Source organism: Epinephelus fuscoguttatus, linkage group LG11, assembly GCF_011397635.1.
Source record: "Epinephelus fuscoguttatus linkage group LG11, E.fuscoguttatus.final_Chr_v1".
Lineage (NCBI taxonomy): Eukaryota > Metazoa > Chordata > Actinopteri > Perciformes > Serranidae > Epinephelus > Epinephelus fuscoguttatus.
Window position 1 is genome coordinate 37,947,369 of NC_064762.1, and position 27,746 is coordinate 37,975,114.

Here is a 27,746-nt window from a genome sequence, read left to right on the forward strand (position 1 = left end):
AGTGGATCAAATGAGCTGGAGAACAGCAGAGAGAGCTTAAAAATACTACAGGTACACCTTCACACTCAAGGAACATCTTAAAGGATCATAAAGATTTATTACAACTTTTTTAACGTCTTATTTTAGTAGCCGACCATCATTTCTATTAGTAATAATAATACTCAACAAAATCACTTCCTGCAAAGACGTTTCATATAAAAAGTTTTCCAGCAACTCCTGGATTTGTAACATCTTCAGAAAGTGCTGAGTTTCACTGATGGTAATTCAAAATAACTAAAGTTACCGCCTTGCGTTTGTATGTCTCCATGAACCTGACAAGTTGCAGTTACAGTTTACATTAATGTCTGTGAAACATTGGATGCTTCACACACATCTTCCTCCTGGCAGCACAGAAGATCTATACAGTCAGCACAGTTTCAAGGTGAACACCCAAGATTAGTGTCACCAATTCAGTATCTGACCAAATGTCTCTCCTTCTGTTCCTGAGATATGACGCTGAGTAATGGCCAGAAAAGTGTTTTTGCAGAACATTATGATGTCACAATAAAGCTGACCTTTGACCTTTTGGATATAAAATATTGTCACTTCCTCATTTTATCATATTAGAGATTTGTGTAAAATTTGGTCATAATTATCATATGAATTATGGCCAAAACATGCCCACTGAGCAAGCAACGTCTGTGGACGTCCAAGTCTAGTTGATATCACGTCTGTGGACATGATATCAACTAGACTTGGACGTCCACAGACGTTGCTTGCTCAGTGGGTGTCTTGTGAGGTCACGGTGACCCTAGTTTGAGTGGGCGGAAGTTCGCTGCAGAGATCAGACTCTCATTGGGCAGACGAGCCACCCGCTGAAGTCCCGCCCTACCACCTCCGGTTGCAGTTTTCAACACGTCCTTTACTAACTTTGGTGGTGTTTGATCTTGCGGGGATGTAGCCATTTTTCTGCCATGGTTCGCGTCCCGTAGGCGATATTTTTGTGGGCGTGTTACACCAAAACCTGTTTCCCCCCGGCAATATTTTTGCAAGCGCACCGTTGCTGTGGCACCGCCCAGAACGATTGTGATTGGTTGAAAGAAGTACAAGCAGCCGGGGCGTTTTTTTCTCCAATCTCAAAGTGAGAGTCGGCCCAGCCAGACCTTTCTTTTCTTGAGAAAGGTCTGGTGAGCGAGACTACGGTGACCCTGACCTTCTAATCAGTTCATTGTTGAGTCTAAGTGGATATAGTACCAAATTTAAAGAAATTCCTTCAAGGTGTTCTTGAAATATTGCATTCATGAGAAAGGGATGGACGTCCTGAAAACATAGACATATATATATATGTATATTGTGGCCACTATTGATGGTAGCTGTGCTACTTAAAAATGGCACATTTGGGCACAGTGTCTCGTGTTGCCCAAGTTATGATTCTCTCTGACTAGTCAGTGTTTTGCAGTGTTTTAACTCTAACTTCTAGAATTGGTTCAGTTCGCTTGGAACCTTGACCTTGATCTTGCAGCAATTTCTTTATCTCCTGTCTTCTTTCTTTTCACCATTTTCATGAATTATGTTTACCACAAAAACAAATGGAAACACTTCACAATGAAAATGACTGAGCCAATCAGATTTCAACAAAAATAAAATGAGGATCAGTCCAAATTGGAAGGGCCACCTTGCCCTCCGTCAATACTTAAAGTAGCCTCGCAGACTGGCCCAGACACACAGGCAGCATTCTGCTCTTTGCTGTCTGTGGTTGAGAGGGCCAGGTTGACTCATGCCATGATCGAAGACCATACGGTAACTACTAACATCAAAAATTAAATAAATAAAAACTCTATGACCACCAGCTTGGTTGGCCTACCAGCTGATGTGGTGTCTTCTTCAATTCTCTGATGGCTGGTCAGCTGCTGACGAACACATTCTCACTCTGACCTCGTCACATGTGGACGTTTGGTCATGCAAGATAGCCTAGGTGTGTTGGTTGTTTACATTCTGGGATGACATGTCAACTTCTGCCTGTTACATGCATTCTCTGTTTTCAAAATACACTTCTGTTTTCACAGGAAATTACTGTTTGCATACAGTCTTTTACAAATAAATGCACTAGATCAGCTGGACAGGTCGCCAGACTATCGCAGGGTTTCCCCTGATTAAGTTAAGTAATAGTGGCGTATCATGCAGACATAAAAAGGATTTTGTCAATGGTGTCTGATGCCAGAAGTCACTAACCAAGCCGGATTTCGACTATTTTGGAGTGAGACCGGGTTGCCCTGACTTAGGTACTTCTGTACATTCTGCACTAGCACAGTGCAAGCTACATACCAATATCAGTACTCAAAATGGCAATGCGAGCAGAAAACCGAGTGATAGTCTTTGATACTGGTGCCAAAATTAAAGGTTTGAAAATTAAAAGTCTATGCTACATAATTTACAAGAGGAGCTCAGTTTATGAGGATATCATTTATGGCCTAAAATTACTCAAAATCAGGATCAGAAATATAGTAAATTAGTAGATTATCTGCATTTCTTAACAATTATGCTCTTCTCAAGGTCTCAGTAGCAGTCCCTTGAAATGAGCCTGAGATTGGAGCTTAATTGCAAGGAGTTCAGTAGATATGGCAAAGAGGAGGGGGGATACGGGCAGCCCTATCTTGTGGGGAACATATAGATTTATCATTTCTGGTTTATAGTCATTCCATGGGTGGAGAATATTACAATTAAATCCATGCAACATATTTTATATTCGTCTAACTTTAATAGGAGTGTTATTATTAGTCCCATCCAGTTAAACTCAGTATTTTTAATTAAATTAACCTCTAAAGCGAAAACTAAAAACCAGGCTCACAGTGACACTCTGTTTTTCTCACATGTAAACTATTTGTGTCTATGCCAAACAGATGCCTTTTTTTTATCTCCTGTTTCTCTTCTCCCCTTCTATATTCACACCCACTTCTTTCAGCATCAGCTTCTTGGACACACAGACAGCTTCATCTCAACAGAGTGTGGCTGGCATTAATATCTCCTGTACCGCTGCGATTGCCGAGCCTTCAGACAAGACAAATTCCTGTTCATTAGTTATACTTTCATTTACATCACAGGCATTTTGCTGATGCTTTTATCCAGCGTGACTCTCTGACTTGCAAACACGTAGAAGAAGCTTAAATTCTTAGTGCAGCATTATCGCAACCAGTAGGGACTACAGCATCAATAATGCTAAGCCTCTGGAATTATTTTATGTGATAAACTGACAGACGTAACAAAATAAGAAGCTGAGACAGAAAAAAATGAAAGGGGTTGTGATTGTGATTACAGTCCCTGCTCACATATCCCCGAATGCTAATCTGCTCATTTTTCATCTACAGACAAGTTGAGCTTTGCATTGTCTGCATTAATGTAAAAAAATTATTCCAGTTTACCACAACTTCCTTATGATTGATGACTTCCTTGATTCCCTGACATCTCCTCTTGCACCACAGGAAGGTTAAAGTTTGTACTAACCCTTGCAAAATGTTTAACAGACACATACTGTTTCTAGACAATGTATTCTAATGACTTTGGTAATCCTCTAATTTTTCCTCATATGCCATCATCAGGTCAAAGCTTTAAATTGTCCAATACAAATACATGAAAACTAATGATCAGCCTCAGCGGCACTCTATGGTTTGTGGTAACTGGATAATATTTGCATGCCACCATGCTAAACTAAGATGGTGATCATGAAAACTGTACTTGCTTAAAGGAAAATTCCTGTATATTTAAAGCTGTTTCACATATGCTCTAAGTGGCTATTGTGAGTCCATGGGTCATGCTTACTGTGCACTTGTCACTCCTGTTGTCAGGTTTGGGAAAATGCGGACTTGTGCAAAACATGTAAAAGCAATTATGTGTGAGCAATTACAAGATGTATGACCCACCAACAATAAACACTAGCATGCTGTTATACATTGTCCTTGACCCACTATGATCTAACATGTCAATGGTAGCTAAGACAAAAAGCCAGCAAGTTGACCCAGATGTGGATTGCGTTGCAGTTAGCTGTGAAAGCTGTTCCAGGGGCTTACTGCTTGTGTTTACTTCTGGTTGGACTTTGAAATTATTTATGTAAAAAAACATCTTTATTTGGAAACTCCTGCCCAGTCGCCAGAAGAAAATGTTTGCATTGTACATAAATGCAAACATGATTCAGATTACAATGCATGACACATGGCATTTCCATCTATGTTTGTTGTGACAAAAACTGGGCATTTTTTATTGTGATGTGTGCACACTTCCAGTAATGGTTGTGACTACAACAGCTGGGTATTTTTAAGGTTACATTGGCACATTTCCAGTGGTGGTCGTGGCAACAACAACAACCAAGTATTTTCAGTGATTGGCTACGGTTACATGATGGCTTCTCATTCGGAATGAAATGAATCTGAATGAAATCATTCAGAATTAAAGTGTTTCCAGGTAGTTTGCATGGGAAATATTCATTCCGAATGAGGGTTTACACGGGAGATCAGTTCAATCGCCTTTATTCAGGTCTGCGCAAGGTTTGGGGCAGGGAAGGTTTCTGATTGGATAGGGGGCGGGGCGGATGTTACGTGTTTACGTTTACCGGAAGAAAACACTGTAGTCCTCGCTCCGGATAACAAGATGCTTGACGGCGCCGTTATTAGTGCCTTTTTCGGGCGTGTTTTGCTTATATTCTTAAAGCAGCAGTAAGACAACAACCTTGTTCTGCTAATGCTTCATCTGTTGAGCAGGAGAAGGGAGGCAGAAGACCGTGCTGTGGTGAATGGAAACCGGTGAGTGCAACGAGTCCGACTGCTCTAGCTCAGCCCGTTGCTATGCAGCCCTTTGCTATGCACGCTATATACGTCATCGCACCAGAAGGGCAAGGAAACGAGCATGCGCAGAAAGACCGGAATGAACTTAAAGAGGAATGAGTGTATACATGCACACAAAATTCTTTCATTCGGAATGACAAACGGAATAAACCACCCCCTTTAATCGGATTTAATTTTCAATCGGAATGACCACTTTTAATCGGAATGGCCGTTCATTCCGCTTAAAAGTGGAATTAAACTGTCCATGTAAACGTAATGATTGTTGTGGTGAGAACAACCGGGAATTTTTGAGCTGATTTTAGCAGCTTTTCAGCAGTGTTTTTGACAACAACAATTGGGTACTTTACGGCCACATCAGCACATGTCCTGTGGTGGTGGGGGCAACAACTGGGTATTCTTTAGGGCAACATCGACATATTTTTAGCTGAGTTTGTGGTGACAAAAAATGGGTATTTCTAAAGTGACGTCTGCACATTTCCAGCGATAATTGTGGTGAAAACAGCCATATACCTTGAAAGCAACTTCGGCACATTTCCATTTCCAGTGTTTATGGCGACAACAACCTGGTATCTTTTAGGCGATGTGAGCACATTTCCAATGGTGTTTGTGGTGACAATAACTGGGTATTTTTTCATGGCGATGTTAGCACATTTCCTCAGCTCAGCTCAGACATCTGTAGGGAGCTCGGAGTAGAGCCACTGCTCCTTCACATCAAAAGGGGTCAGTTGAGGTAATTGGGGCATCTGATCAGGATGCCTCCCGAGCAGGCAGGTCCTGGCTGGTAGGAGGCCCTGAGGCAGACCCAGAACATGCTGGAAGGATTACATGGCCATCATCATAGGGTTCCCCAGTAGGAGCTCAAAAGAGTTGCTGGGGAGAGGGACATGTGGGGTGCTTTGCTTGGCCTGCTGCCCTGACTAAGCGGATGAAAATGGATGGACGGATAAATGGATGGATGGATGGACAGTTGGATGGACAGTTGGATGGATGGATGGATGGATGGATGGATGGATGGGTTGGAAATGATGGAGGTGAAGACACAGCTACAGTGACCCATAGAGTCACAAAGCACAGCTGTAGACTTGGGTAAGTCTACAGTCTACACATCAGCAGTGTCTTGATGTGTGTAATTAGTGGTTGACACGCCTTGTTGCATCAGCAATTTGATCACTTGTGCTTCCCAGACACATCCTGGCTACTGTACCCTGAATAATACTTTTGCCTGTATAATGTCTCTGGTGTGTGCTATGGGCATCAAATGACTTGCTTTGATGTGTGTGCCATGGCCAGTGTGTACATTGCACTTACAAGTACATGAACTGGAACTTGAGAATTTTGCTGATGAAAAGTATCTGCATGAATCGCTGTTGATGTTGACTTTTCTTCCTCCTCCCTAATCATTTTCGTCCCTCTGAATCTGAATTCTCATTGGGCATTGCCAATGGGAAAGTCCCTTTAACAGTGTTACAACTACATTTTGTTTTCATGCCTACATGGAGGCGGTGTGTGAGAGACAACCCTTATAAAAATACACAGGAGCTGTGTCTGTGTACTCTTATGAGAGAGACAGAGAGAAAAGGCAGAGACAGAGATGGCGTGGGAGAGCGGGTGGGTCTGTCCTTTGTTCTGTCTGAATGCCTCCTCCAGCGCAGCAAACGTTTATCCCGTTGCTCTCCCACTCGTCCTCTGTCTCTGCTTGGACACGTAGCTTGCATTAAGATGGGGGGATTACATTTCTGCCTCTCTGTACATAACAGACAAACCTTCAACTCAACAAGTCCTTCAAAGGTTTATTTATTTATCTTTTTTGACAGCTTCAGCTCGAGCTTGATATAAAAATGTTGAAACATACTATCAGTCAAGTGTGATAATCTTACTTGTTTTCAGTGCAGTTCAATCTCACCTGGGGACCTTAGCTGAAGACATTCAATTGTCTGAAAACAAGTGAAGCATTCTGCAGTATTTCAGGGTCCTGTCATGCAACTGTATCATGTATCTGCCTTGTTTACATGCATATCCTTCACCTATGATAGTACAATGCTTCTTAAATGCTTTGTAGTTTTGTGAAATACATCATATATAGTATCCAGTCAAACCAGAACACACAGATGTCATAGACACACGCTACTACATAACATATCTATTCCATGGTCAGTGGGCACTAATAAACATCCATTAATCTGCCAAAAGAGCATCAAAAACAGACTCCTTGTAACTTCACTTGACTTTTGTGTCATAGTCTTCATGTTTTGATAATTCTTTCAGTATCAACAATAATCCAGTGATTGTAGTTTGTACAGCCATGAGTACGCTGCAACAAGGAACTAATAGCTAATTCAGCATGCTTTTTCATGGTGCAGATTTGCCAAACTGTAAAGAAATATAGCATGAAATGAAGCTTGCAGCTAACTTACTGTCATCCTGTTTACATCACCCGAAGCATGATGGGGACCCTGATGGAAAAATCTCAAAAATAGATTCATCCCTTAACAGTAAGAGTTACAAAATTATTTTAAACTAATTCTTGTGTTTACACTAATTTTTTTTGTACTATGGCTCAGAATATATATATTGACAGCATGTCAAACCATGCTGCGTTAATTTGCGTTTCCATTATCAGTTTCAACGCACCCAGTTGTACCGAGTCATGCGCTGAGCTGGACCATTCTGGAGTCAGGTCAAAGTACACCCAGCCACCTCCAAGGGGGTTGTGGTGATGTGAAATGGGCTTTGTCATCATTCAGGATAATGTTTCCTCATACAATGGTTTGACGTTTTACAAAAATGCACATACAACTGTACATGATAGCTAATCAATTAGTGCTCCACAAATGGTGCCGTCACATTATGTACTTAACATAAAATTACATAGGTAAGATTTAGGAAAGTTAAGGTATGAGGGCTAGGGTTAGGAAAAGAATGTGGTTGATCATCATCATCAAGTTCCGTACATCATGTAAAGTTATGTAGGTTAGTTTAATCGAGTGAGGTCGTGTGTTAGGTTTAGGAAAGTAAAGTTGCATAGGTTAGGTTTAGGAAAAGAAACATGGTTGGGCATTGTCACTTTGGGTACTTAATGTAAAGTTAAATAAATTAGGTTTAGGCAAGTAAAGTAACAAGATGAATCATAGTAGTATGGATATACAAATCCCAGCTGCACTGGGCTGACACACAGAGTCAAACTGAGTAAAGCAAAGCCAGTATGTGTATAGAAAAGGGCTATTAGTCATATTGCCCCAGTACATTGACATTTTCCTTTATCTATTTATATGTAAATGTATGGTGTGGTGCGGTGCTCTGGGACATGTTTACTAGCACTGATATGCCAAATTATGGCATTTTTTGAGAAGCCAAATGTATCTAAAATTGATAACAAATACATTACATGCCACAGATAAGACATATTGTGACTATCCAAAAAGCACGTAGCAAGACGGAGCCATGGGGTCATAGGGTTAAAGAAACTATCCTGTCTTATTTTTGTCATTTTGTCCACCATTTCTATCAGTTACAGTAAGATTCACTACATCTGTGATAAAATCAGATAAAGCCTGTGAACATGGTGAGACCAAAACAAAAGGCAAGAAACGTGGACAGTTATGTAAACCACTTTATTTGGTTGTAACACTTAAAGTGAGCACACCTCAAATGTTACTAATAGTTACTGCAAAGTATCCTCACAATAGTTTGTATGATGTCCTACAAATTAGCGCCCTATGAATGACATTACACCCTTAACATAAAGTTATGTAATTAAGATAACATTACAGAGGTTAGGTTTAGGCAAGTAATGTTACTGTGGTTAGGATTAGGAAAAGGACGGTGATGATGGGGAGGACATAACTTAAAATGACTCAGAGTTCACACGGTTCCAAACACTGATGTCCTGGGGGAAAGTCCCATGTTTTGTGACTCATCCACACCCCAACCTGCCTCCTAACAAGATGAAAGCACTTCCTTCTTAACTGCTGTCAGGGCATTGGTCACATGATTGCAGCATTCCAAAATACATAGGTAATGCACAAATTGCTGTGTCATGATTACGCGGGATATGTATGAATTTTGGTGCATTACTTTTTGTAGCTAAACAAACCAACAGTGCACAAGAACAGCCTGATTACTGTGTGCATGCACACAATTTTTTCAGATCCTCCAACAGCATCCACATCTGATGCCAAACACCAACAGAGACACAGGTAACGATCAATACTTTTTGTCAAACTACTATTTTCAAGGTTAACCAAGACTTTTCACACCAAAGACGCAAACGTTAATTTTCCTTTAAGCCGACAGCATGATCAGGTGAAGGATGTTTTTGCTGTTCAAACACTTTTTGGATGAACAGCAGAGCTAAGAATCCTGTAGCTACACAGCGCTGCTGGCATCAAAACTAATCCCATGTGACAGGAGAGGCAGTTCAGACAGGAAACAGTGGGGTGTATACAGCTGTTTCCAGAGACACAACTACACAGATAAAGGCACAGTGTCATGCTTCAAATAAGCTATTTGCACAGGAAGACAAAGACCTTTCAAAGCCTTCATTAGCCTTCATGAACATTTGATTGTGCGCTTTTTTTTTTTTTTTTTTTCCTTTTTACACTTAGCCCACCTTGCCTTTCTGGTTTGTATTTTAGATAGGGTCAACATTTCTAGCCTAAATAATGCACAAAAGGATGTACTTATTCCACTGTAGTTAATCAATTTTTACTGTAGAACAATAAACTCTGAACAGCACCTTGAATGCCAAATTCAAATCCTGTCCAAGTAAACAAACATTTTGAACTAACAGTTTGGTCCAGCCCCAGAGACAATGAGGAGGGAGACTGAGGTTTGTTAATCCTGATAACACTCTCTGTTGTTGTAGGTTTGGTTTGGAGAAAAAGATGAGAATATCCCAAGGATACCTGCAGTAATGATGTGTCTGTTTTGGACAGTAATGATAACGCTGATTAAAGCAACTCTGATTTATGTATCGCTCCCATCGGAAAATGAGAGCGAAATGTGATATGGGAGTATTTCCCAGGGTGAAAACAACTGAAGCCACCACATTCGCTGATTCACTTAGATGATTAGAGATGGATGCACATGTGTGTGTGTGTGTGTGTGTGTGTGTGTGTCTCTATAAAAAACACTTTAAAACAAAGCAGATAAACCGAAAGATGTATTGAGGGCAAGCCATTATTTTTAGTTCCTGAAACACAGGAAGGTTCTCAGCAGACAAGAACTGGTAATATACCAGTTCCTTCATAAAAAGAGCATATGTGCTCCTGCAGTGTACAAACACCGAAGGCTAACTGAAAATAAAGTGCAAAGTCTTCTTGTTCTGTGCTCTCTTTTGAAATAGAATTCGGTACTCTAAAGGTAGAAATTTATATCTGCAATGGATTTGTGAATAAACTCTCATTTAGATTCAATCTAATAACATTTTGACTCGCAAAAATTCAAACTGAGATATCTCTAACTAGAATATGACAAGTAAGATTGACCCATTGAGTTGCATGGATACTCAAAAAAGATATCTTTAAGTTTTGACTGTGTGATATGCGATTTCCAGATACCTTCATTCAGTGGTGTAAGGTAGTTACAACGGGCACCAGTGCAAGCTTGTTACTATTTTTGTGCCTAAACTAGTTCTGTATAATCTTACCTCATCACATGATAAAATGGAGACTTGACACTGTATAACACCAACATACATATTACCCAGAAATAATCATCGCATGACAATACTAAGAAAATAAGGAAGTTCTTTATAGCTTATGTATAGTTTATGTAGCATTAGCATATATCTTATCTTACTATATAATGACTTATAATGACGAAAACTCTGTCTTTCTGTCTGTGGGTGTGTCTGTCTGTGTCTCTGTTCCACGTTTTTCTCCTCACTGACTTGGTCAATCCATGTGAAATTTGGCACAGTGGTAGAGGGTCATGGGAGGTTGCGTATGAAGCAATATTACATCAATTGGGCCAATGGGGGGCGCTATAGCAACCGATTGAAATTGCAAACTTTGAATGGGCATATCTCATGCCCTGTATGTCGTAGAGACATGAAACTTTGCACAGAGATGCCTCTCCTCATGAGGAACAAATTTCCCTTAAGAACCCATAACTTCCGGTTATATAGATTTTCCGCCATTTTGAAGTTTTTGAAAAACACTTAAAATCAATCTCTTCCTAGGAAATTTGACCGATCTGCATGAAACTTGGTGAACATAACCTAGGGACCAATATCTAAAGTTCCCTCTTGGCAAAAGTTGGAAAACGTACTAAAACTGAGCTGAGCAAGGAAGACACGCTGGAAAGAACAAAGCCCAGATTCCAACCCACACCGGTGCAACAATGGCTAGCTGCACCTTTCCCATGTGAACTACCAGTGTGTCCCACTTTTAAGACAGTACAACATATAAACACTTTCACTATCTGCCTTTCAACATGCTACCTCAACTGCTAATGTTTTAGCCCACTAACTATCCCACTATTGGCAATGGTACTACTGTACTTTCAATAAAGCGATCGTACCATCAAATTCACAAAAACTGTCTGAATACATTGCTCTTCTTAATGGGTTCAGTTGACTATTCAATCTGCAATGTCCTATGACCTGTATTCCAAACACACACCATGTGAAACTGTACATGGGCAACTGTGCACTCAATGGGTATGGACTAGTTTTATAACATATTTTGTTATAGATTGCTACTGACTGTTTTATTAAAAAAAATAGAGGAAAACCATGATGGGGATGGGTTAGCCTTTTCAAAGGCATATAGCCTAGCAAATGTCACCATTTTATTTCATGTGAGCTTTTTTTTTTTTTTTTTAGCACAGGCATATATCTAAGGGGTACCTGCAGCATTTCAAACTGGTGCCTTACAGCAGCGTATCATACTAGAGCCAGTGTTTGGTTTGTCTGTTCTGGGCTACTGTAAAAACATTGCAGTGCAACATGGTGATCTCTGTATACAAGGACCTGCTCCCTATGATGATATCAAAGGCTTATTCTAAGGTAAAGAAAAGACTAAGATTCTTTTTGTCCTGGTGATTATACACTAAAGAAAACATATTTATTAGATTATATTTCTTTTCTGCTAACGGAATGAGATATAAATCCTACACACAGGAAATTTAAAATAGCAGCACTTTTAACTGAAACCAAAATCACTGTCACAAATTATGTTGTCCTGCTGATAGGGGTGTCACATCAGAGAGGGCTTCTATGTGTCATGTTAAAGGGTGGTTGTAAAAAATGAATTTTGTTTTTTTTAATTTGGAGGATTTGTTACTAATTATCTTTGGGGGTATATTAAATAATACAGTAATTCTAACTAGTTAAAATGAGCGTGTGTAAATGTAATGAAGTCAAACTTATTGTTTTCTACAAGACAAACACAGCTTTGTTCACCAAACCCACTCTGACAGCAACTTGGCTAATCAGCTAGTCAGCTGTAGCACAGTGAACAGCTTAAAAATGTACATGCAAATGTCAACATCAGTCACTTCAGGGACTTACTGGCATGGTCCTCACTCCTCAGCACCACTGCTAACAAAGCATTGCGTGTCCTTGACTTGTAAGCGAGTTATCAGTTTGTTTACCCAGTGTCTCTGTGACCCTGCTGTTCATGAAGCAGAGAGTAAAGGAGCATTTCTGATCTAGCCTTTCTAGATGCCCTGTTTTTTCTTCCTGCAATAAAAATATTCAGAATATGTTTACAATACAATTATTCATACATTTTTCTGAAAGCAAGCAGTACTGTGATTTTATTTGGACCTGGAAAGAAGGAACACACACACACACACACACACACACTGAGTCACATGCAAATTATGAATATAGTTCAGGGCACTATGTAGCCTCCATTCTGTATTTTGTAAATGCTGTCCTCACCATGCTAAATTTGACGTCTCACTGCCTCTGAAGTCAGCAGACTGTAAAATGGTCTGACTTATTAACTTTTCAAAGCTAACAGCCATGAAGAGTGTAGTGTTAGCGATTTAGCCGTGGCCTGACAATGCCCACGTGGCCTGTGTGTACTCATGGCAGTGTAAAGACAGGGGCTGGTAGTGCGCCAGGCAGACACACACAGTGTTTCCATATGGCGATTCCCTACAAGGGAGAACATATCTGCTGCTATGCCAGACTGCCTCTGTGATCTGGTCCGCTGGGTACTGAGCTGCTGCACACATCAGCACATTATACCATGTTTTGTGCATTCACATTCATGTGAGGTCCTTTGCTGCAACAGCAAGTTGGAGCAAGTTTTTTATGGCCTACTGCAAATTCTCATATTTTTTGTGTCATAATATAGTTAAAAGCATTTATGGGTTTGGATCTCCTCCCAGATTTAATTCGTTTTTTGGCTGCTTGTGACAGTGGTGGCCCCAAGGGGGCCAGGGGGGCCATGGCCCCTCTAATACTATTGCTGGCCCCCATACTGTTCCCCCCTGGAGAAAATAATTGGAGGCTGACATTACTGCCTACATGAAGCTGTGGCAGCTTATGCAAAGGTGGTGGTATCCTGTGATACTAGAGAAGCTACGGTATCCATAGGTTACCATCAATATCAGCATAGCTTGTAAGATAGGGGGCTGAATAACATTCCAAATTTAGGCTAAATTTTGGTGAGGTAACTGCTGGCATGGCCATTTTCAAAAGGATTCCTTGAACTGTCACCTCAAGATATATAAGTTAAAGCGGGTGCTATGGGTACCCACAACCCCCCTCATTCTTAACACAGTCTCACTCCAACCTCGTCATATATCGATGTTTGGTCATGGACTTTGCATGTCAGTATATGACAAGATATGACAAGGTACCCTGGGATGCCGTGTTAACTTCAGCCTGTTACATGCATTGTCTGATTTCAAAATACACTTCCATTTTTCACTGGAAATATACAATTTGCATACAGTGTCTTTCAAAATAAATGCACTACGTCGATACAACACAGGGAATCGATGTTTTTTCCTTCAACAACAAACGCACATGGTAACATTTTGCCAACACTCGCATGTGGTTGGGTTTTCAAAAAGAGAGGAGGGATTGGCTTTACATTCATACAGGAAGCAAACACTGGCCTCCTGGATCAAACTCGGTGGTTGCTGGAAGACTTGAAACTTCTCCATGCTTTGCTGTAGTATCAAACGTTATTATTTCCCTAAACTCTTCACCTTGTCCTCCAGTTTCTGGAACAACTGAATTAGGTAATGGAGACAATATTTCCAGGTAAATTATTTCAGACATATCTCTGGCATTTTTATATTTCTTGTTATGTATTGACCAACAAATACTCCATGACTGACATATAGTATCTTCACTAAGCTAAACTTGTCCCAAATAATGGTCCAGCAGGTGTGTCTGCAGATTAAATCCAAGTGTCTCACTGTAATATTGCCAAACAAAAGCCTGTCAGGACAGGGAGGGATCATGACCTTTGACCTACTGAGAGGTTTTTAATGTACAGTGTTTTGGTTTCATTGATAGTCACTGAAAAGAAGACTTCTGCACAATGACCATGGCATATCAGTTAGTCACTATGTGTTACCATAAATTTATGAAGAAATCTTTGCTTTTCTCACATGCCTCCATGGTGAGCGAAGAATCCAAACAAGGGGAACATTCATCATAAATTGAAGTCATTGGGGACCACATTTAACAGCAAAATTTTACCAAAACACTGGTTTACAAACTCTCACACAACTCCTGCAGGACAATCCAAGTCTCATTATCCAGTCGTATTCTCATGACTTCCCAAACACATGCATTTTCACTAAAATGTTACAATTTAAACACGTCAAACAGTCTCATACAGTCGAGTATGAGACGGCCGAGTGGCACGCCTGTGTGTGCGTTTCAACTCTACCGAAGAGGAGCTCATACACACACACACACACACACACACACGCTCAGGCATGCTACTTGTAGGAAGAAGTGTTTTTTTATAAAACTGCAAAGTAGAATGAATGAAAATAGTGTTTTTTTTAACCAGTGAAACTCAGAGCAGAAGAGTGATAGAGTGATGAGTAATGGCCTCCACTCATCCTTCACTGTGAATACTGTTCTATCTAATCTCTTATCTTAGCAACCAGCCTTTCTTTACTCAAACTGGAGCCCATCTATTCTTCAGCACTCACACACTGTTTGAATGCCATCTTTAATTTGAGAGTTTACAGTGTGAGATTGATTGGAGATTGGAAGGGACTGGGTAAAAGACACTCAAAATAAGATTAGAGCATTAGTGTGGGTAGTTTAGATTAATTCTAAGGGACTGTGTGAAACTCACTGATCAGGTGAAAATCCCCACGCTGATTGTTTTGCTTACGCCTATTACATTTATCCTAATCTTCAGTAATTTGAGGCACTGCACAGTGTAAGACATTTTAATGACAAAATGCACAGGTGATTTATAATCTAGTTAGATCCAGCATAGGATGAAACCAAAACAAAGCTGACATTTAACTGAGTCGACTTCAGCGTGTACTGCTTTTATCCCCTTTACGTGTCTTCTGCTGCTGGTGGGGAATACACAACCACCTCACAGCTGTTTCTCTACCGACTATAAAACTGTACAAAAATATTTTAAACTACAGTGTAAGATAAGACTATAAATCGATCACTGGAATTGTCACCTAGAGGCTAATATGTGGATATTTTGTCCTTAGGTAGTGTTAGAAGAACGTGGATGAAGCATCCAAAATGGAAAGAGTTCATCCACTAAATCCTTTTTATGGGTTTAGTACATTTCATTTCAATAACTTTAGTCAGTTTTTCAAGAAGTTACTCAAGTTCCAATGTAGTGAAGAAAAACACAGGAGGATGCAGAGGTGGATTTGACACATCTGACTTCCATGTTTTAGCTGCCTATCTTTAACCAAAGTGTAATGCTATTTTATCTGCCCATTATCACCACGTTTCCATGGCAACATCCATTTCTTCACCAGTAATGCGGAAATAAATGCTTAGAAAACCACCACTGGTTGGGAAGGGAGATTTCTTTTATGCCTGTAATGATATATATGTTATTGACTTATCATATGATATATGGACATAACCTTGATAATTTTTCTTACCTCAATATTGCCCGTTGTGTTTTCATGCATTTTTCCAAATTTTAGCCAGCATGATTTCTTGACTATTACTTGGGTGCAGTGATTCTCCTTTTTTAAGCCTGTGTGAGTTTAGGGGACACAGTCCTGATAGTCGATATCTTGTCAACCCCTGTAAATGAGACAAAAGGTCCTTCATTTGTAGTTTTACCCTCCAACTCTGGGTAGTCAACCTGAGGCTCCGGGGCCACATGCTGCTTTCTGGCCCCTTTCCGGTGGCTCAATTCAAAGCCACAATTCAATTTTCAAATTCTATGGCCTGACACCTTTTCCAATAAATTTGCTTCAACCTAAACAGCAGTAGCTTGTCTTAAGTTTTCCTTGCTAAACTAGCCATGGATTCCAAATCCAAAAAATGGAAAATCTCAGAGGAAAATATAGAATTTATTAATGTATGGACAGCTTTGTTTGCTTTCACTGCTAATGCTACAAAGTTAAAGTAAAAATGTGTTACAAATAGCTCACTGCAGAGTAGCCACTTTGTAGTAAAACATGTCAATGAATGCCCATTTAGACCTATTAGTAATGTTTATAGGCTGATTAAGATGTAATAGGCTGTGTTACTTACATTTCTAGGCTCAAATATGTTTTCGGCTCAAGACAGATTTTATATCTATTATTTTGGCCAAAAGCAACTCTTTTGATCGTGGGGTTGCCGGCTCCTGCTCTAACCACTTTATCCTCCACTCCATATATCCATCAGCAAACTGCCTGGCTCCCAGGCCATTCATCCCCGGGAGCTGACTGTGGCACAACAGCTGGGTTATGGAGCTAACTGTGGTATTCCAGATGCATTGCTAAGCTTGTCTATCAATCGAGTTATCATTTGGTTTTGGTTTTGTTGGCCAAATTTTGTATTAAGGCTCAAGCTGAGTAATTTTGGACTGCTCCCACAGAGATGTCATAATTTCATATATACTTTCTAAAATATTGGTTGTACTTGCATTATTATGCTACTACATTATCATTATATCAGTAGCATAAAATGGTCTCAACATGACAACAATATTCTTTATCCCAATCATTTCTGGGACAATATATTGTCCAACAAAAGACGCTATCATGACAGGCCAGTTGCAATACCCTGGCTATGGGTTATGATATTTCTTATGCACAGGTGGAAAATTTTGACTGATGGCCATGCAAATGGGAAGGTGAGTGGGTCATAGTGTTGTCACGATACCAAAATCTTTGTTTCGGTACCAATACCAATATGAATTTCGATACTCTTCGATAGTTTTCCTAAGGAAAAGTCCTTTTGGATACAAACCTTTAGAACAATAAATAGTAGGGGTGTAACGGTACCAAAAAAATCATGGCTCGGTAAGTACCTCGGTATGGACGTCACGGTTTGGTAACTCAAATGTTTCACCAAGTTTGTGAGGCAGACTTTCTCTTGTCTTTTTTCACGTGCACCAGCTGCGAATGTTGATACAGGTGCCGTCATACACACCACTTGCGCAATCTGTGCTCCAGTAGGAACAAAAAAGGCGTTTGTGTGCATAAATGAGTAAAATAAATTAACTAAATTAATGAATTGAATCAGTTTTAAAGTACCGGTATATTCCAAATGCAGTATAGTACCGTTTGCAATAATCTAGTACCGCGGTACTATTTTAGAACCAGTATACCGTGCAACAATAGTAGGTCAATGAAAACATAAGGGTTTTTAGCAACCAAACCACAGGCAATTTCATTGCAATAATTAGCAAGTGGTAAGTTTTCAAAATCATTGGAATGATCCATTGAGGTCCTTGATTATCGATATTAAATGGCATGGCAATCTGGCCTGTGGTTGTGGTAATCTTGTTCAGACAAATAGACAGACAAACTAGTCACCTGACTAACTGCCATCCTCGGGTCAAAACTGACAGCTAAATCATGTCATTGCACCTACTCTGCTTACACTGTGCCAGGGTGTGTGAATGAAAGTCAACAAATACCACCACTTGGTCATTGATTCCTGTGGTAGACAGCGATGGAAAAAACGGCATTGGTTACTTTACGTCATTGGATAGCATCAGTTAATAACGCCACTGGACAACAATGTAATTTAAGAATGTGAAAAGTCTCTATAGGGCGGGCAGAAGTGTTGGGTCCAACAATACCGGACTTTCACCCAGGAGCTCGCTGTTCACTTCCTGTGTGAATGTTAAGCCGATCAATGATGTTTATTTCTAAACATATCCACATGTGTTAATAAACCTAAATACACAATGTTTTACTGATGTAAATTAATTTTTAAAAAGACTGAATGCATCAAATGAGCAGAAACTGTATATTTCCTGTGAAAACTGAACTATATTTTGAAAAGGACGTCAACAAGAGACAGGGTACCTAGCATGTAAATTATAGACGTGAAAGTCCACTGACCAAGCTGTGATATGAGATGACTCAGTGGAAAGTTCTTAAGTGGATACAGACTGAGGAAGGAAAAATGTGACAATGTGAATTGAAAATGTTTCCACTTGACTTTTAAATTTGCCAAAACTTATTGAAGACTCTGCATTTGGCATTGACACAAGTATGAGATGGAACCTATTGGACTACTCTCACATTCCCATTGACCAGGATACAAGTGGTTATTCTGCATTTTGTCAAATGCAAAAAGAGCAATCCAATAAAATCGGGAAGTCAACAAGCTGACAAATGCTGGTCTCTTGTAACAGGCTGTTGGTGGAGAGGCATTTGAAGTAATGATATACACACCTTCTCTTTTCCCTGTAATTTAAGTGTTGGAATGGATGATGCTGGTGTGGAAGAGGAGAGCCATTTGTGTTCCTAGCCTCAGAAGTGGTACCAATTAACCTTGACAGAGCTCCTGATGCTAACACTGATATTAATATGCTCTTCTCTCCCTCCTCCACACAGTACAGTTCTGCAATCTCTAACTGAGGAACACACTGAAGACTTACACAGATGCTTGGTTTTTTTTCAGCTGAATTGCAGCAGAGTTAAATGTGTTGTGTAAAGTCAGAGTATAATGTGAATGTATGTTTAGCATCACACAGTGAAATGAAACATGGTGACTGTGGCTGTTTACAGTTACAATGTTCTTTAACAGTTTGCCAAATTGTAACAAAACACTATGGGCGTCCCTTACACGCATCACTTTAGTGTCAAAATTTGAATCAAAATTTGCTGCTTATAAATGATATGTTACTCTATCAAACATCTTTTCCATTAGCAGCAGCACTCACAGGTAGCAGACTGGACTATACGTTTCACAGACCTGCATGCACTGCTGCACCACACCAGTATAAAACGATTTAACCTTTTCTAACGCAAAATTAAATTTACCAGACTTGATAGACAGACTGATTTCAAATGGATGGAGTTTTGATACAAGCCCACCTATCTGAAATCTGTTGATCTGCCCAGAGGCTTCTGAATTACAAAGATACAATGAAATGAAAATGTCACTGCTAACAGTTTAGTCTGCCAACTCTTTAAAAGTTATTTTTTTTATTTCATTATGCACATCTTCATTATGCATATCTTCATCATCTTCACTGGTCAAGGTGCCGACTCCCATGATGCAGGAGTTATCTGCCTCTCAGTCACACTGATCAACACTGGTCCCCTCTCTTACATTTTTTTAAATATCAGCTTTAAAAATCCATATTTCCAGTCAATATGAGCATTAGGATATAGGGAAAATCCCTACAATTAATGTAATCCTACTGCTCCAAAAGTAATGTGAGGACGACATCAGTTGATGGTACGAGAGAGTGCAGAGCCTGGTCCAAAACTGTATTAAAGTACATTGTATAACATTGCAGCTAATAAAGATGTAAGTGTTTTTTGCTCTTTACAGCTTGAAGACAGAGCTTAGATATGAGGTTTATAAACTAATTTTTCAACCACTACAACTAAAAGAAAAACTGTCTCAAGGTAATTTCAATTCAGCTCCAGTTGTTTTCAGTGAGCTTGACATTTGCCCCTTTCTTCGGCAACATAATTTGGCTAACTTAATTAGCCTTCTGTTTTTCTGTTTTACCAAATCACAAGTAACATAGGTCAATTTACCTAAATCTCAGTAATCTTTTATTTATATTAGGGATGCACTGCTTGTGTAATTCTGGGCCAATCCAAATACAGATGGTTTGTTGTTTATTTTGTCTCTTGTGCCAAGGAAACAAAAAAATCCGGCAGACTGCTAAGAGCGGATCACTAACTCTGCTCTTGCTGATATCAAGAGTGATTTGTTGTTCACAGTGTGGCATTATCAGAGAGAGTTACTGATTGGCTTTTTTTTAAAATCAGCCTTCAAACTATTGTGTGTTCTACTTGTAATCCGTGCTCGTCCCCGACTCTGGCTGCTTAAAGTGGAGATATCTTGATAGTTATATATGGAGAGATATTATAGCAGCAGCACCAGGAGAAACACTGGCTAGCATCTGCTAAATCAAAACAACTCAGCCCAGTCAGGCTCAATAACAGTCCCAGCTTGACACAGTCATATAAGCCAAGTAAGGTTATCATAAGAGATTCTTACCTTAGGGCATACGAGCAGACTAAAACTCATATCATTTAACTCCCTAAAATCCTGTCGTCACTGACCCCACCCTTTCAAAAACTCATTGGATCTACACAAATCTCAGTTTTAAAGTGTTTGTTGAGATTCATCAAAATCACACAATACCACAATCAAACTACTGATCGAGACAGTGGTCGGCAGCTCCCATGTTCAGCAAGGTAAAATTACTTTTTTTGTCAATGGAGTCTGGCTTTGAAGAGACATAAGTTTCACATTTAGTTCAGTTTCCTGTCAGAAAGGGCTGTCTGTTTGGCAGGTATTGAGCATACGTTGTTAAATGAGACTCGGGTTGGCTTTTAAACTGATGTTTTGTTATAGTTTTGCAGCTGTTTAATGCTGTTGCTTATGACTTCAAATGATCATAATTGTCTCCATTTTCAGATTCTTCATTTACTGTGGAGGCATGGCACAAAAACAAAGTTTTCTTCATAAATTCAACATAACAGGTTGAGGAACTGATAAACAAATTATTATTTGGAGGATTAAGTATTTCCAATTTTCACAGTGGGCTGTGCTGGGTCTAAGCTATGGATCAGCAGCAACAGAAAGTTTGCTGATCTGGCAGGGAGTTGCTAGAGTTGTTACAGCCGCAGTCCATGAGCTGCCAAAATACATCGGCACCTAACGGCACACTTCAAACAGTGGCCTCTATGATTATCTTCTACGTAAAGTGTAAGAGTGAGATGATGGAACTAAAGGGTGTCCTTCATGGTCAGCCAGCCCCCTAACATAGCAAATCCTAATTTAACCCCTGCTGGTCAATAGAGTGAGAGTGCATGCTGCACACAGCTTTGTCTTTCTTTTGCATCCACAACCTGGCATTCGTTAGTTACCATGAAAAGCAAGTGTTTGTATCGAGTGCTATTTTTGAGAAAGCATAGTTTCACCACAGACATCAGCTAGATTAAAAGCAAAAAAAGGTAGTTAGCCGGAGTACCATTCTGAGAATAGACGCAACAAACTTATTTGTTTGGCCCCAGAAAAGACATGTTACAGATAGACTCAGAAACAAGGTAAAAAATACCAGCAGGGGACTGAGGCAGAGAAGGAGCTTTTTTCTGATGAGAGCAAATTAGAGTGAGAGCAGGAGAAGGATGTGGGAGTGTACAGGATGATTCAGTGGGGAGTGTAGGAGCCGATGCTATTAGACATAGTTCACAGTCTTATCAGTGGATGTTGAGGTGATATTTTTGGAGGGAAGGCTATTACAGAGACATTAAGTTATTTTAATTAACTCATACTGTGCAATTTTGACCAATTTATTGGATTTAATTAGACTTTAAACACTTAATATCTGCTGAAAATTAGAAGTACATGTCTGGTATGAGAATGTTTAGTATGCAGGGTCAGACAAATTAACATGGACACAGTGGAGGGAAACAAAAAGCAGATACTGTATTTGATTGCAGTGGAGCGTTCCGGTTTATTGAAGAAAATAATTTATAAGATAAAAGTTTAGATTTCCTTTCTGGTAACATGAATAGGCTTTATACTACTTTTCTTTGTATTATCCATGGGGGTGGACAAAATTACAGAAACACCTGACAGTAGAATGTAGCAAAAACAAAACATTTTATTGTATTTGCAGTGAGGTGTTCCTGTAAATTAATCAAATAATTTCATATTTCAAACATTAGTTTTCTTGTCTGGTAACAGAGATAGCCTCCACTGACTTGCCCATAGTCTGCCTGATCTCATAGATATTCATGAAACAGGCACAAAGTCTTAAACTTAAACAAGTAATTATTTGTTCTCTAATGCTAAAACAAAGGCCTGGTTATGCAAACCTAGCACTAGGTTGACCGATGCCCCCAAGAAGTGTGCCACCCTTTGAAGCCAATTTTTGTAATGGTCGAACAGTGTAATTACACCGTCTCGTAATGCCCTGCGGCCCCAATAGACTTTTTCCTATTGACTTATACATGGACTTATGCAAGAGACATCTGTAAATTCTACATTTCTCTGAGCGTCACAAACCTCGTGAAATATTGCAATTTTTAATTCAAAAGGTCCATACAAATTGAAAAGTCTTCAAGGTAGCAGAGCACTAAACAGGAAGGGGCCGGCTCAGCTGGCGGAGGTCTCTAGGGCATCTGCTCTACGGACCACAGTGAAGCAGTGCCGATCATTCAGGTAATTTCATACATGGCAGTTAAACCAGTTTGGCTTCATGCAGTACTGAGCAACCTCTGTAGACATGAACAGGGCCCCTCCTCTCACACTGTATCCAGTTCAATACATTCATATGGTTACAGGAAACATCAGGCATACATATTTGGGCCTCAGTCAGACTCAGATGAGAAGCCCGTTGTGCATCAAAATTAGTGACTAGCAGACGAATTAGAATGGTAAGCGCAGTATGCATCTTATATTTGTTAATATTGTTTATTAGCTTGTTAGCTTGTGGCTAACTGGCAGTGGCTGACACAGTGTTGGTGATTTTTAAACAAACAGTAACATAAGCTACGCTGAGGTTTTTGGCAGATAGTGGAAGAAGGCTCCAGGATCTGGTTTCCATCCAAAAACTACACACTCTACCGTGTTAGCTATCAAACTTTTCCTATGCTAATGCCAACTCTGATCTCTGTAATGGCAAAGTCTGTTCTGTGCAGGAGGTTTCAGGTTTCTTTGGTGGTGTTGTGTCCTTCTTCCATCAATAATGTATGTGCTTCCCATATTAGATAGCGATTGGCTTTTGTGTAGGTGAGTTACCTTATTTAGTTTGCCGGCATACGTTTGAATCTCAGATCGAGGGAAGTACTCAGACATCACCCACTTCAGTAGAGGAATGGAAAAACGTTTCTCCAGTGACACACTTTGCACAGAAACAAGTCAATATAGTCAAGGTCAGACATTTTAGGGGACATAAACAGAAGAAGAACACATTTTTGAATTGAGAAACTTTAAACGTTGGGGTATATTTGATGGCAATTTAATGTGTGTTTAAAGTCTTTTTAAAGTATTAATTTAAAAATGAAAAAAATCGGATATCTTATCTGGTAACATTGATAGTCTTCCCATAACTCTGCTGTAAGTCACTGTCCTGCCTGAGCACTACTCGAGCTGCCTGATGACTAAGAGGGCTATCTCCCTGCCCTCTGGCTCCCGTGATGCCTGTGGTGCTCTGCCTTTTGGGCGTGAGTGAGGTTTGCTCCACCCTAGTGGGTGGAAGGGGTGACTTTGATCTGCGAGAGCCAAGATTGCTGCAGCCCCTCTGGTTCTGAAGGATGATAGTCGGCAGCATGAAGGCCGACAGCCGTAATTCCACCTGCCAAACTGAATCAGCTTATCAGTGAAGCAGACTCTGCATCAGACTAAGCAGCGGGAGTCCATGTTGCCGAGATTTCCTTGTCACTCATCTTGCTCTTGAACAGGTATGCAGGGTGACAAGCCAGCTTAATATAAAGCAGGTCATAGAGAGCAGTAGTGGTGAACACTACATGGGTTTTTGAAGGCTGATAGCACAGTCAATATTATTCTACTGAAGCTGTCATGTATTTCGTGTGCCTACTGAATATTTACCAGCCCAGGCGCTGGAAGAAAACAATCTCACAGAAAGAAATTAAATGACCACAACCTCTTAACACTTTCGTACAGGCACTGTAGAAACAACGGAAAGTCAGTTAGGATCTTTTGTCATGACGGACACATGAATTCCATGATTAAAAAAACATCACGCAGTGGGAAGTGGTTAATGGTATGACCCCATAGGTAGTTTAAAGAGTGAGAAAGTCCCAATAGGGAGGAGGTCGGGGTGATGGATTGGTCACACAAACACTGGACTTTCACCCAGGAGATTTCTGCTCATGTGTTGTTTGAAACTAAAAGTCAATGTTGCCTTCTTTTAACTCAATGTAATGACATACTTTACATAGTCTCATCATGTTATGTAGTGTATGGCCTACCTATGTCCCATATGTAACAAACATAGTAATTTTAACTGACGATGCAATCTTTTTCTGAACTAAGTAGTTTTGGTGCCTCAACTCAACTATGCCACCACGGTTGGGTTTAGGCAGCCTTGTAGTGGTAGTTGATGAGGTGAGTACTAGGCAGATGGGTAGGTTACCGAGGAGGAAGTGGGTATACTCTCACATGTAATAAAATGGCTTTTTGGCTGATACGTGGGTATACTAACCGTCAAAAAGAAGTGGGTATACTCCATCTACCTGCGTATACCCTCCACTACACCACTAGTGTCGAGTTACTATGGTCATTTTATGTATTTCTGTGAGATCACATTGGAATACAATGTTGGCATTGCACGTTTCTGCAAAGCACAGCTACTGGTATGTTACATCTGTACATTTCGTATGCATGGCTTAGTTTCGATTACATCTGAGCTGAGTTTCTCATCAGGGGAGGGGATGATGGATGGTCGAGCAGCAGACAGCAGTGGACCACTGTTCGAGATCCAACAAAAGGAGAAATTTCTTCAACGAGACATTGGGGCATTTCCTTTTGTATTTGTAGTGTCCAAACTGGACATTTTAAGCCAAAATGTGATCTTTTCCTAACCATAAACACGTGGTTTTTGTGCCCAACCACAGCTGTCAAAACATAAAATTAACAATTGAAATTTAATGAAATTCAACAAAGCTATGTTTGTTGTTGTGTGAAACTTGGGAGTCTGTCCTCTCTTGCTATCTATTGGCTTTATCTATGCCATCATGTTTCAAACGGATGTATCTATTTCCATACATAAAGGGAGTTCAAATGAATGCGAAGTAGTACTATTTGGTATTTGTACATATACTTTGATTAGTTTGACAGAGTTTGTACACAGCATGCAAAATAAGGTACAGTGACCTGTTTTAAAAACATGCAAGCTGTGATTTTTAACAGAGATGACTTTCTTCTTAATTTTGAGTCTCTTTCATCAAAACAAAAGCCATACCTGTGTTTTTATTTGCACCTAAACCTACCTCAAACCAAAAGGAAATTGTAAAAATGACATTCTATTGTTTGTTTACGGAATTGTTGATTTGAAGCATTTTAAATCTCTGAATGCCTTTTTTCACTTTTATCAAAAGTATATTTTTTTTTCAGTGCGCATCCGTTATATGAGAATGCAAGCTCCCTGTAGGATTTCAGAATATATCTACAGTTTGTAAGAGATGATTGGTGAAGCATGACTACCAGCATTTGTGATCTGAGTGTAAACAATACAAAGCTTTTAATATGAAAAGTAATCCATTTAAAGAATCCTTTTGTTAGTGATTATAGTGTTTTGAACACTTCTAACAGTCATGTAAGTGGCATTATATACAATAAAATGTTGATATCGGCCCGATAAATTGTAGTGTAACTTTAGAAAAAAGACAGCACAATGTGAAGAAAGTCGGACTGTAGATGAGACTGACTGAGGGAGTGAGTGGGGAAGAAAACTCTGATCCTTCATGGATTTCAGCATCCCATTTGCATCAGTCCTGAGTGGGAGATGCAGATGAACTGAAAGGTAATTTGAAAAGACTTTTAAAGCCTCCAGCCAGTGGAGTTGTTCATAAGAGGATGCAACTCAATACTTGGAAGGTGTGCCAGAGATTGTGTACACTCGGCGTGGTGCGTTAAAATCCTCACATTATCCGTGAAACGTAATCAGAGGGATTTCAGCCTGGGAACGCTCTGAATTTCACGGGCATTTCTCAGATTGATCCACTCAGCTGCAATTGCTGCTCAGGCTCTTTAGGGATAAGAGGACCCGACAGAAAGAATGTGACTGAAGAAATACATGAAATCCTGTCTGTAGGAAATTTCATTGCCCTGAGAGAAAAAATGCACAACTCTGCTCTGAGCCCTCTCCAGTGGCTTTTAAAACTTGAAAGGAATACCAATTTTATAGGTCTGAAAGAGCAGTGTAGTAAGACAAAAGAGCTTTAACCTTTAAAATAATACCTGTCAGGTGAGCCTGAGCGCCATATATACTTTTCAGTAAGGACTGATTCAGTGGTTCTCATTATTATTCTTTTAAAGCAGATACGAAGTTGCATTTGGTTCAATGTTGAAAAAAATCAATGTGTTCAATCTACAGTTTTGTGATCTTTCTCTAACTTTAACCAGGAGCTCAAGTTGCCATCACAGACCTATAAAGCCTTCACAATTTAGCTGCAGCCCTGTCTCTTGAAAATTAGCCTATATTTACATTCAACTAATTTAAAACAAGTAGCAATCTCAGGGGCTGAAAAATAAAGCCAACCCAGAAGTGCCAAAAACTGCAGTTCTTTAAATGGCCATTTGCCAAAAGCCAGTCAGTCCCCATAGGCCTCCATGTTAAAATGGCAAACTTTACAGCAGAGATAAACATGTTTACAGCCTAGCTAAAAAAAACCAGTATTAGTCTCTATAGATAATATCACTATTCTTGACAACTGTCTTTTCATAGAAGTCACCTGGTCAAAATTTAAGGGCTCAAAATTACATAGTTTAAAGGCGGGTTGTTTGAGTGACAGGCTGTCTGCGAGGCGTCGCCACAGTCTATGAGTCAGATCCACCCTCTCATCATGTCTGTTTTCAAAAATCCAAGATGGCGACAGCCAAAATGCCAAACCTGAGGCTTTAAAACAGGATACCACAAACCAACAGACGATGTCACCATAGCTACCTCCATTATTTTTTACAGTTTGACTTGTAACAACAAATAGGTTTTCTAAGGAAACATAATGCTGAGTGAATTGTGCTTTTATTAACATAATGAGGAATGTTGATAATTAGCATACCCATCAAGTCATAAAAATGTTAAAAATGAACGTCAGCAAAACAAATTTCTTTTGTTTTCTGCCGAAATAGGCAATGCTGCAATACAATATCCACTTGTAGTGACTACAGCATTATATTTTTTTCTTGCCTGTTTTTTTTAACATTTGACCAAAGTCACAATCTTTCCCTAACCTTGACCAAAGAATACTTTGATGAGACATTGGAACATCTCTAGCCATATTTGTAGCATCCAAACTGGATATTTTAAGTCAAAACATGATCTTTTCCTGACCCCAACCAAGTTGTTTTTGTGCCAAAACCTAACCACACGTTAACCACAGCGCTTTCAGAACATACAATGAAAAATCATCTGGTTAGAATTTTTTTTCCCTCATGTATAAATAAGTCTCCATTAATACTTTGGATATATATATATATATATATATATATATATATATATATATATATATATATATATATAGATATACAGTACAGGCCAAAAGTTTGGACACACCTTCTCATTCAATGCGTTTTCTTTATTTTCATAACTATTTACATTGTAGATTCTCACTGAAGGCATCAAAACTATG

The 27,746-nt window shown here is 39.6% G+C and overlaps 2 protein-coding genes across 3 annotated transcripts in view; one reads left to right on the forward strand and one right to left on the reverse strand.

The window, feature by feature from the left end:
• LOC125897389 (xaa-Arg dipeptidase-like) overlaps positions 1–27,746 on the forward strand; it is a 649,571-nt gene that overhangs the window by 515,064 nt on the left and 106,761 nt on the right. Inside the window, exon 8 of one of the 2 annotated variants that reach the window (XR_007450416.1) lies at positions 4,435–4,982. The exons of the other annotated variant lie outside the window; for it this stretch is intronic. The gene's annotated coding sequence lies outside the window, so the exon portion shown is untranslated. Of the gene's footprint in view, positions 1–4,434; positions 4,983–27,746 lie in introns of those variants that run through there. 2 annotated transcript variants of the gene reach the window in all.
• The window catches only part of lrfn2b (leucine rich repeat and fibronectin type III domain containing 2b), a 242,941-nt gene that overhangs the window by 51,295 nt on the left and 163,900 nt on the right, over positions 1–27,746 (reverse strand). The gene's annotated exons all lie outside the window — the stretch shown is intronic.